Source organism: Oryctolagus cuniculus, chromosome 13, assembly GCF_051225735.1.
Source record: "Oryctolagus cuniculus isolate XC-2025 breed Fujian yellow rabbit chromosome 13, ASM5122573v1, whole genome shotgun sequence".
Lineage (NCBI taxonomy): Eukaryota > Metazoa > Chordata > Mammalia > Lagomorpha > Leporidae > Oryctolagus > Oryctolagus cuniculus.
Genome location: NC_142879.1, coordinates 75,650,542 through 75,661,115, shown reverse-complemented (window position 1 = coordinate 75,661,115; position 10,574 = coordinate 75,650,542). Strand labels below are relative to the sequence as shown.

The window sequence follows — 10,574 nt, the reverse complement described above, 5'->3', positions numbered from 1 at the left end:
AGCGCCTGGGCGAGAGCAAGGTTCTGTTACCCCTTAGCACCTACCATATATATAGATGAACGCCCAGAATAAACGGGGGTTTTCTCCTTTCCCTGTCTCCCCAACACGCATGTACATATGTACGCACACCCAGAGACCTGAGCCATGAAGCAGGGAAGCAGCGCGGCGGGTTTTAAAAATTCAGAAAGCTACGTAAAGCTTGAGCAAAGCAGTATCTTCACAGTGCGCCAGGCCGATGTGCTCCGATCAGCCTTTCTGCCCAGGAAGTGTGACTAAGCAATTGGGACCGTCTGCCTTACTTTGTTCACTCCTCGAGATCAATTCTCTCCTTCCTCTACCCAACTTGTTCCCCACTCTCAGATGTTTCCTCTCTATCCTGGGATACTTCTCCCTCGTTAGTAGTGTTTCCAGAGTCCATCAAGATTGCAAGTCACGCCCGGCCGGCTGACTCGCACCCCCCCACCCGCCCCCCGTCTGACCGTTTCATTGACAAAACAGTTACATGTGTCTTAAGTTCTTTGGATTTTCTTTTTCCAAGCCTGGATGTCTCGTTGGCAGTTGAAACCCCTTCAAGGAAGGCTTCCTTTGCTCAAGGTAGAATTGGGGTGACCAGGGAGTCCTCGTGCGTGTGATCGGATTTCGCAACCCCTCACCCAGGAGTCACTTTAGACTTGGCGACGAGCAAGTGCCCGCGTCAGCAGAAAAGGAACGGAGAACAAGGCCGCCAGACCGACTGGAACCTGGGAAGGAGCGTCGCTGCCGCCGCCGCCGCCGCGGACGCGCAGGGGACCGGGTGGCCAAGGTGTGTACGGCAGAGTGGGGGAAGGGAACGCCAAATTGCGCCCTGGGTCTCCGAAGGTGTCGTGGCACAGTTCAGGTGTTAAGAGACCGATCTTCGAGTCCCCTGGGAGGAGGTGGATGTGTGGAGGGAGGAAGAGGGAGGAATGGGAGAAGGGGGAACCAGAAGCCGCAGTGCGGAGCTTGGAGGAGGATGCAAGCGAGTGGGATAGCATCGGTCTCGTGGGCAGTAGCTTACACCCGGGCCCTGGGGGACAAGGGCTCTCCCTTCCCGGTGGGGATACCGGCCACACCCGTCTCCCCAGCGACCGACCGAGGCCCGAGTGGCACAGCCCCTCCGAGGTGTTGCGTCCCGGCAACAGGTTGGGTGCAAACCAGCAGGAGCGTGGCCTTCTCCCAAAGTCTCTGCCACTTGGTGGCGGAGAGCGACAGGGACAGGGCGGGCAGGTGCAGAGGGGATGCGCTCGCCACGAAGGGTGGGCTTGGTGGCCGCTGAAAGGGCTGGGAGACCCCCGCCCCCAGCTTTCCCCTCTTTTGGCCCGGATGGCGAAGGTTTGGACTCGTCTTCTTCCCCGTCGCGACGTACACCTGTGCCCCCACCCCCACCCCAATCGCAGCACCTCAGGCAGTGGGTCTGAGTGGAGGGTGATTTGGGGTTTAAGTGCCGGGAGGCAGGCGCCAGATCCGACGGGTGGGGGCAGTACCGGCCAGCGCGGAGAGCTGCGGCCCATTTCCCAACGTGGGTAGCGCCCTGCGCGCGCGCTCTGCACTCCGACCCGTCCGCATCCGCAGCTAGACCCGCACCCCGCACGCCAAATCGGGCCTCGGCTCCACTCCCAGCCACAACACCGTTTCTCCCGCCTGCGCTGACCCTTGGCCCCAACGCCACCCCTCCCCAAGACCCGGTGCCCTGCGCGCTGCTCCGCCAGCTCCCTTCCTACCTAGCTGGTCTGGGGGGCATCCACTGCGGCTTGATCTCCTGGCCCAGCCATGGGCCAATTTTGTTTTATTTCTCCCCAAAGATCTATTTATTTTGAAAGTCAGTCTCCAGATTCTTACTGTATAAATATTGTGAAGGGAAAACTCTACCTGTCAAAACAAATGGACCGTGACCTTTCTAACCCAATGTTTATGGAGTTTCATTTTACTCTTGGCGAAATTTATTCATGACAGATTCTCTGCGTGGATTATTTTGATCTCCTCAGCAGCAGGGGTAGGGAGCGTGCGGGACTCGGGGGGGAGGGTGTGATTCCAACGGGGAGGGACGGAGTTTAGGATCGGTTTCCTTCAGACATTTTATCTCCCCAGGTGGTCTCTGATTTCTGCTCCCTTATCTCATTCTCCTAGAAGGCAGATTTCTTTTTCCCCAAAAGTCTTGTTAAAGAGTTGGGGTCCCGAGAATCCCCTTCCCAAACTTCTCTTCGGTGTACCCATGTCATCCCCGTCTCCAAATAGTCTTTTATACCTGCTGGGAGGAGCACCAGCGGGGTAGAGACCAAGCCCAGTTATGGGACATCCTGCTTCTCCCAACTTTTTCTGGCCAGCTGTGGCTGAAGAGAGAGAGAAAGGTGGAGCGCGGGGCTTTTGGGGGGTATCAGCATCCACAGAAACAGGAGACGCCGTGGGAAGGCAGAGGGACAGCCCTGCGGGCAGAGGCGCTAGTTCACTGGCCCTGCTCGCGGTTGCCACCAGCTGGAGCTCTGGACGCTGGCCCTGGGTCCCTACTACTGGTAGCAGCAGGAGGAAAATGTCCCACGCGCGTTTATCCTTACGGTAGCGGTAGCGAGCCAGTCAGCACTGCTGATGACATTTATAGTGTTAATTCCAGCCCTGCCTAAAGACATTGGGCTCCCTAGGCGCCAGGGGCAGGTCACATTTCAGGCAGTCCTCCCCGTCTCCTCCCCCGGCTCTGTCAGTCTCTCACACCCCTGATGTGCGGTTTGCGTGTTTGCAAAAGGGGGTAAAATTCATTCCCTCGCTCTTTCTTCTCCCCTCCCTCCCTTTCCCCCCTTCGCAACCCGGAAGAGCTCTGCTCTCCACCGTGAGCTGGGGAAGGCGGAGGGGAGGGGGCTCCGGGAAGCATGCACATCTCCCAGGTTTTACCTCTCGCTGGAAGCCCGCCCGAGATGCGGTAAGCAGTTCCAAGCGGCGGGCACGGCAGCAGCGGCGGCAACGGTGGCGGACTGTGCTTGTCATTCCTGCCTTCAGATCTCCAGCGAGTCCGGGGTGGGGGGAAAAATAAAAAACAGCTGGCCCTCGGGAGCAAGCTGCCCAGGTCAGTAAATGCAACTCTTTCTCCTCTCTCTCTCTCTCTCTCTCTCTCTCTCTCTCTCTCTCTCTCTCCCTGCCCCACGTGGAGAGAATTAGGAGGAGGTCTCGCCCCCAAAGGGACAGCTGACTCTAGAAGAAAGTGAACTAGACCACAGTCCATTATTGTTCTTTCTGCAATGACCTTGGGCGAGCGCGGTGTGTAAGTGTGTGGATGCCCTTGTGTGGAGCCAAGAGCTGTTAGAACTAGGGATGCAAAGAAGAAAAAACTGAACAGGAAAATAAGAGCCGGCAAGAATGCTTTTGGGGATGGGCCAGACCCGAGTTTTCCTCTGCAGGGAGAGGAATTGGGGGAAAACAACCTATATACTGGGAGCCTTCTCCCCAAGGCGGCTGTAGTGTCCCAGTGTCAATTTTGCGTTTATTTTCCTCTGCTTACAAGTGTAAGTTTAGGCTCATTGTCTCTGCATATAATTAAAGAAACAGCTGTGTGCTATAAGATAAAGTTGGAGCCCAGATGTGCCGGCATCTGGCATCCTGCTGGGGAGCTGGCAATTGGGAGGTGTCCTGGCTTCCAGGAGCACCCTGAGGCAGAGTAGGGGTAGGGGGGGTAGGGGAGGAAACCACAGCCTCCCACCGTGGGTGTGCAGGGTCAGGGGAGGGGGCAGAGGAGACCAGATTTGGACTTCCTCCTGGGACCTCACACCAACGGCCCCCTACAAGAAGTGGCTCCAAGGCAGCTATCCCACAAAGACAGCTGATGTTAAAATGAAAGCGAAGTGGAGTGAATCCAAGCAGGCCAGCTGCTTTTATACCTGCCTTTTCTTCCTGTGGGATAGCACAAGGGGCCGGAAGAAATTGACACAAGAAAAGGGTATGGGGCCAGAGGTAGAAGGCAGCCTCAAGGCAGCATTTCGCCAGAGTTTGCTGGTTGTTCTCTGTTGCCTGCATTTGCCTGGGTCCTGGGGCTGTGGGTGGGAGACAGAACTTTAAAGGGACACATGATACAGAAGCATCCCTGCAGCTTTTTCACCGTCTACAGCTGCAACAGGAAAGGTGCTGTGGCGGCGACAGGTGGACTGTGCCTCCTGTGGCAGGTTGTAAGACAGGGAGTCCCCGCCAGGGGCCCAAGGGTTGATTGTGGCATTGGAGATACTTGCATTGTTGGCAAGATTTGTCTTCTACCTGTCTTTACCCCGGTGGGATTGTGGGGTCGATTCAGACAGGACAAAAATCCAAGTGAATGTCGGGTTATTTGGGCTCTGATTATTGATGACTGATTCCGGTGGTGGGATCAAACAGGAGGCCCAGCTTCCAGCCTCAAGCCAGTGGTTCGGCAAGGCCCCAGGCTCCTGGCCCAAGAAGCCAGCTGGGCTTGGAGTATGCGGGTGAGTCCAGGTGGCCACCCTTCGTTCCACACAAGCTGCTTCTGCTAGCTACTCTCGGCGGGGATCCGGTGCCTGGGGAGTGGGGGGAAGCTTTTGTTCCCATGGACAACCTGGAGACGGTGCAGTATCACTCTGCCTTCTTGCCTCAGATAGATGAGGTAGGCATCAGTGAGGGGATGCCGAGTGGGTATTCCTGAGTCCTCATTGGTAGACCCCTTCAGTTGGGAGGCTCAGCATCCCAGGGCAGCACGGAGAGCCTGGGGAAGGGGCAGGTATGTGGGAGTGGGTGACTGTGGGTGGCCGTTGCGGGTTAAGGCAGTCTGTGTCCCAGAACCTTGGGAGGTGGTGGGGCATTAGGGATCGTGATAAGGGATATGGGGGTAGAGCCGGGAGCTGTCTCTGTTTTCTTGCACTGGGTTATTTCAACCGTTTCTGGACTGCACTGATGTCAGCCTTGGTGTCTGAGACATCTTGCACACGAATGGTCATTCTTCTCCCCGTGTCTTTGTGTGCAAACAACCTATTTCTGATCACTTCTGTTTCCTTAACTGTTGGCATTAACTAGAGAGAGAGAGAGAGAGAGAGAGAGAGAGAGACTCACCAGCATTGGGGAGTGAGACAGGGGGCCCAGACTGGGGTGGTGGCAGCAGGCAGAAGAGAGGAGAAACAGTGGTCCATGGCCCCCAAGCCCAGGTCCCTCCCGCGGGGTCTGTCGCTGCGGGTATGCAGGCGCTAGTGAGGAACAGGCACATGCATTTGGTTGCTATTCTGTTTTATATAACAAATTGCTTGGGGTCCAGGAGGTGGCAGGAGGCGGAGAGCCAAGCCCGAGCCCGGGCCTGGCTGGCAGAGGCAGAGGGCATAAGGGAGTCCTGGAACCCAGGAGGGCCGGGCACCGTAGATTTGCCGGGTGCTGCCGCCTTTGCATCTCTGAGCCTGGCAGATGCACCGTTTTACTAAGGGGGTCTCAGCGTGACCAGAGGAAGACTGGAACGATTCATGCTTTTAAAAGCCCGCCTCTGCTGTCTCCTGGATCTGAGCAGAGCCACCCTCCCCCATTTCTCCTACCCCTGCTGGGAACACCGCCCCCCCCCCCCCCAGTTGCCCTTGACGCTCACGGTCGATTGTCCGGCGACAATCACATTCCAGTTCCTCAGGCTAATCTAGAGGAGTAAAAACACAATAGCCCCCCAGATAAAGCCCTCCTGCTCCTCCTGAAATGCCAAATTGGAACAGCCGGAGGAGAGTCGCCCGACACTAGCTTTCGGCCAGGCGCTCTGGAGACAGGGTACCGCTGAGGTTGTGGGCGACCAGCTGGCAGCGGCGGGAGGCCACGGAGAGTGGAGCAGGTGGCCAGGGCCAGCCAGCCCAAGCCGCACAGACACCTCTCCTCGCCCGAAAATTGCTACGGGCGATCGGCCCACGCGTCCAAAGAGGTGAACCTCTCGCCGCTTGGCTAACTACTAGCTGGGGCGCAAAGCCAAGGTGCTTCAGCGGTTCGGCCCGTGTGTAGCGAGGGGGCTTGGGAGGAGAGGCCCCGGTTTAGAGGCAGTGGGCCGGGGCTGGAAGTGGGCGATGCTGTTGGTTGGGCCAGGGTAAGCGGCCCGCAGCCTTGGGAGGCCACGGGGATGCCCAGCTATGGCACCGCCATCCCTTCCTCTTCCTCCTTAGTTCTCACCTGTCTCTCAGACCACCCAAGCCCAGGAAAAAGGGTGAGCTGGGGGTGATGGTGGTGGTGAGCCCTTCCCCCCAGAGTAACTAGAATTCCTTAGGATTCATCCCCAGTGGAGCTGTTTCTCCGCCGCTCAGCTCCGGGTCTCCCGCCATCATCATCGTCCCCTCACCTGCGCCTCGTTAACCCCCCCCCTTCTCTCCCCCTTTCCGCTACACCCCTACCTACCTACACCCGGCCTTCTCTCTCTTTCTCTCTCTTCTATCTCGCTACAATGAGGTTTTTTTCTACCGGGGAAAAGGTAGTGGTGGGAGGGTGCAGGATCCCCCGCAGCCTGAGGCTTGGGCTGGGGCTGGGGGCGGAGTGCGAGGGGGTATCTCCGAGAGCCTCTCTTCTTCTCTTTTTGACTCTCCACCGCGCTCACCGCTCTTTCTCCTCCGGATGGGTTTCCTTTCGAGTTTTTAAAACGGTGATAGATGAATAAGCAAAAACAAAACAAAACAAAAAAATAGGTGAATCAAACCACATATCACTCCCAAACCGGTGGCCCATTTCACAGGGAAGGCAGACCCCAAGCATGCGGCGGGTGGGCGTGGGAGCCGTGGGTGGGCCACGCGCGCACAGCTCTGCCTGCCCGCCCGAGTTCCTGTGGGGTTTCCCTCTGGAGGTTTCCACCTCCAACATCTTCCTGTGGCTAGTGAGTTTTGGGGTCCCTTTTTTTCCTACCCCCCTAAACTACCTGTTCGCTGTGTTTTACTTCAAAAGAACACACACTGCGGAGCCGGGATCCTCAGCCGGCATTGCCCACCGCCTACCGCTTTCTCATCACATTTTTGATTTTGCTTGCGCTCCACGCTTTAAATTTCAGCTCATGCGGGAAAGAGAAAGGAGGCCGGAGTGGAGGCTGCAGAGATTTCTAAAATTCGTCTTGAACCTGCACCGTCCGGCTGGGGCGCCGCGCCAGAGCGGGCGGCCCCAGCCGCTTCGCCCGCGCTGCCCGGCTCGGCGCTGGCGCCTTGGGCCGTGTCCCCGGCGTAACCCTCCCGCCCGGCAGCCGGCGAGCTGTTTATACAGCTTTACCTGTGCTATTCTCGTATCCAGTAAAAATCCTCGCCCGGCCACGGTAACCTAATCCGCGGGCCGAGGCGGAGGAGGGGGTAGCGAGGCTGGCTCCGTCGGAGAGGGAGGTGTGTGCGCACGCCGCAAGCGGGGGTCTCTCTTTTGCTCCTCCTTCTCCCCGGATAGGGAAAGGAAATTCAGTCGTGGTTCGGGTGACCGAGGTGGGGACCCGCGGCGGCTGAGAAGGAGGCCGCTTTCCGTGTCCTCGTCCTCCCGGCTTGTCTCTGACCGTGTTGGGAACCTGCGTGGCCGCCGCGGCTCCAAGAGGCGCGGCGGGCTTGGGGGCGCCCGGCGGGCTCTAGCGAGGCTGGGGACGGGGTTTCCTGCAGCAGGCCTGGCTCAGGTTGCTCTCGCCCGGTTTTCAGCCTGCCCTACTCGCCCTTTTAGAACTCCCACGCCTAAGAGAAAGTGGGAGGGGGAAGGAACCGGGGCCTCCCCAACTGGACCTTCCCTTTCGGAGCAGCCCAGGACTGTCTTCCCGAGCTTCCAGGGGCTGGGCTGCAGCAGGCGCACGGCATCGAATTAAACGCCTCTCGGTGGTTATTGTCTCTCGCTAATTGCTCCAACAATGGCTACTATTAAAACGGAGACACCCAATTAAAGGCCCCGGCGGGCCGCGCTCCGCTCCCGGCAACGCACTGCGCGGGGGCCTCAGGCTTGCAGACCCAAGGGCAGCGAACCCGGCTGGTGAGGGGCGCCGGCGCCGGCCTCGACACCTCTGGCCCCCTACTTCCTCCCCAGACGCACAGCGGCTGCGGACGCTTCACACCGTTTTTTTATTGACCGATCGCAGCCCAGGAAGATTGATCGGGCTGGAATAGGAAGGGAATTCTCCTCCCCCAACCTCGGCGTGCCAGGGCCTCGGGCCGTGCCCCCAGCTTTTGGCCTTTGGTGTCGCTCTGCGCCGGCCCCCGGTATCTCCGAGCCCCCAGCCCCCAGCAGGTCTTCGGTTGCTTTTCTGTCTTTACCCGCGCGGCCGGGTCCGCCCAGGCCGGCGCCGTGGCACCGGGGGGAGGGACGCAGCGGCGCGGCCGGGCTCCGCTTCTTTCTCCTGCCTGCAAATATTTGCTGCCTCGCTGGAAATCCGACTATTTCGCGCGCGCTCGGCTTGCAAAGTCCTTAAGTAAACACGCTCAAATGACCGCCCCAGGCGGCCGGAGGCACGCTCTCCGCCCCCCCCCCCCGCCCCAACCCTGAGCGGGATTAGTAACTTTAGGACTTGGACCCCGAGGTTCGCCTTTGCTGGTTACCCTTCGCGGGCAGCTCGCGCCCGCGCGCACCCCAGGGCTGCTTTTTCCGGCACCTCGGCCCCGCGGAGCTCGCCTGGACGCACCAGTCGCCAGGCTCGGGTGTGGACGCTGGCCGCGTGGATCTCTTGTGTCTGGGTCCGTGCGACCTCGGGTTGAGCCCCGGGAGCCCGCTCCGTCTGGATGCGCCGTGGCCTCGTGTTTCCCCACTTCCACCGCGGGCCAGGGTCTCTGTGCCCCTGGGAGGGCCGGTGGGAGGGACCTGCACGTGTGTGTGTGTGTGTGTGTGTCCGTCCCAGTCTATCCCCAACACGATAGAGAAAGTCATACTCTATTTCTTACCCTTTCCCCAAGAGGGCACACATACCCCGCTCTCAACTTGACATCTGAAGCAACCTCCTAGAGGCCTGGGTTTCAGATAGGCTAAGCTGGCTCCCGCCGCCCCACGCATCGCATCAGGACCTGTCTCCTGGGGAGGGTGTGTGTGTGTGTGTGTGTGTGTGTGTGTGCGTGCACGCGCCCCCGCGCGCGCTGCTTTACCCTGGGATGCTTGTCCCCAAGGTCCCAGGCGCCCAGGCCGTTCGCCAGCCCCTTACCCTGGCGAGGGCGGCCTCGCGCTCTTACTGGAGCCTGGGCAGCGGTGGGACGGCGGCGGCGGCAGCATCCTTGTGGGTCCCCGCCTTGTCGCCTCCATCCGAGCTCCGCCGGCTGCTCTCGGGGAGGCGAGGGGGTGGGGTGAGGGACTTTTTAGGCCAGGCCCAGGGCCTGGATACCTGGCGAGAGGGGCGCTTCAGGTCTGCCGGGGTGCGCCGAGGCGTCTCCGCAGGAGGCCTGGATGCACATTGTGGGCTCGAGCTAAGGGAGAATCAGGACCACCTTTCTCCATTCTCCCCCACCCCCCACCGCGGCCTCAAGCCCCCTCCCCTCCCCCGCCCGCTCCGGGAGGAGGAAGCCCGGCCTGCATTTGCCGGCTAGGCGGGTCAGGCCGGCGCCTGGCCTAGCCCAGACCCCCGCAGCCCGGCTCTACGCCTCAGGCCACGCGCCGCAGCCTCTCCGGCCTCGCTCCCTTCCCCCTTTCTTCCCCGTGGGTCCCGGGGCCGACCTCGGCCCTCCCTCCTCAGTCTCCCCCTCCCCTCCCACCTCCTTCTCCTCCTCTACCCCCCCCTACCCCGCCCGCGCCGTGCTCCTGGCTCTGGGGCTGGGCCCGTGACGTCAAGCCCAGTGTGGCGTCGGCGAGACTGGCCGGCGCGGGCCATCAAAAGAGCAACGTCCTCTTTCCCAATTACCCACTGTCAGTCCGGGAACAGGGGCGGACCGGCTGGGAATTAAATGTTAAATACCCCCTACTGGCTGGCTCCATTACCCCCGGCCTCCAACCCCAGGCCCCCCACCCCTCTCTGCCAGCCCCAAACCACCCAGACCTAGCGGGGCCTTCAAAATCTTTTATTTTTCCAAGGTGGTGGTGTGTGTGTGGGGGGGAGGTTTGCGCCTTAGGTCCCCACGTAGTCCGACTCGGTGACGGGGATTGAATTAAAACGAATAATCCCGGCTCGTCCCACCACCAAGGTGGTCACCGAGGCACCCCACCCTGGAAAGCCGCCGCTTCCCAGACCTTTTTCTCGTTGTCTTTAAAACGTTTTTTTTTTTTTTTTTTTTTAGCTCCCCCACACGTTAACATCTTCGTGTCCGGGCATCAGGTGCTTTCCCACCCGGAGCACGGGTCCCCTTGGCCCCTTCTCGGGACCGTGGCGCCGAGGCCTTAGGGGCTGCGCTTTGGGCGTCCCACGTGGCGTGGACCGGGCGGTCGGCCTGACGGATGCGCTTTTAGAAGCCTTTCTTTCTTTCCACTTCTACCTTGAATTCCGGGCCTCTTTAGTAGCCCACAACGTGTGTGCGTTAGTTTCTTCTTGTTTATGGAGCAGTTTCCGGTGACTGTTAGACAGCAACTAAATAATTAAAAGGTTTGGAGAGAGCGGTGAGTAGCAGGAGATGCGGGCAGCTCGGCTGGCCCAGAAGAGATGAGCGGTCAAGAAGCGAGGGGAAATCGATGCTCCTTTACTGGGCGGTTCCAATACATGCGGA

At 59.7% G+C, this 10,574-nt stretch overlaps 1 long non-coding RNA gene across 2 annotated transcripts; it reads right to left on the bottom strand.

The window, feature by feature from the left end:
• Window positions 1-3,762: 3,762 nt before the first annotated feature.
• LOC103350895 (uncharacterized) lies at window positions 3,763-9,367 on the bottom strand. Of its 2 annotated transcripts, none has more exons than XR_007910015.3 (3): window positions 9,089-9,367; window positions 7,207-8,754; window positions 3,763-6,576 (listed from the first exon to the last, which is right to left on the bottom strand). It is a non-coding gene; the product is annotated as an uncharacterized LOC103350895 (long non-coding RNA). The 2 variants fall into 2 exon arrangements; XR_007910016.3 differs by lacking the exon at window positions 9,089-9,367 and having other exon boundaries at window positions 3,765-6,576; window positions 7,207-8,300; window positions 8,579-9,076.
• Window positions 9,368-10,574: the final 1,207 nt, after the last annotated feature.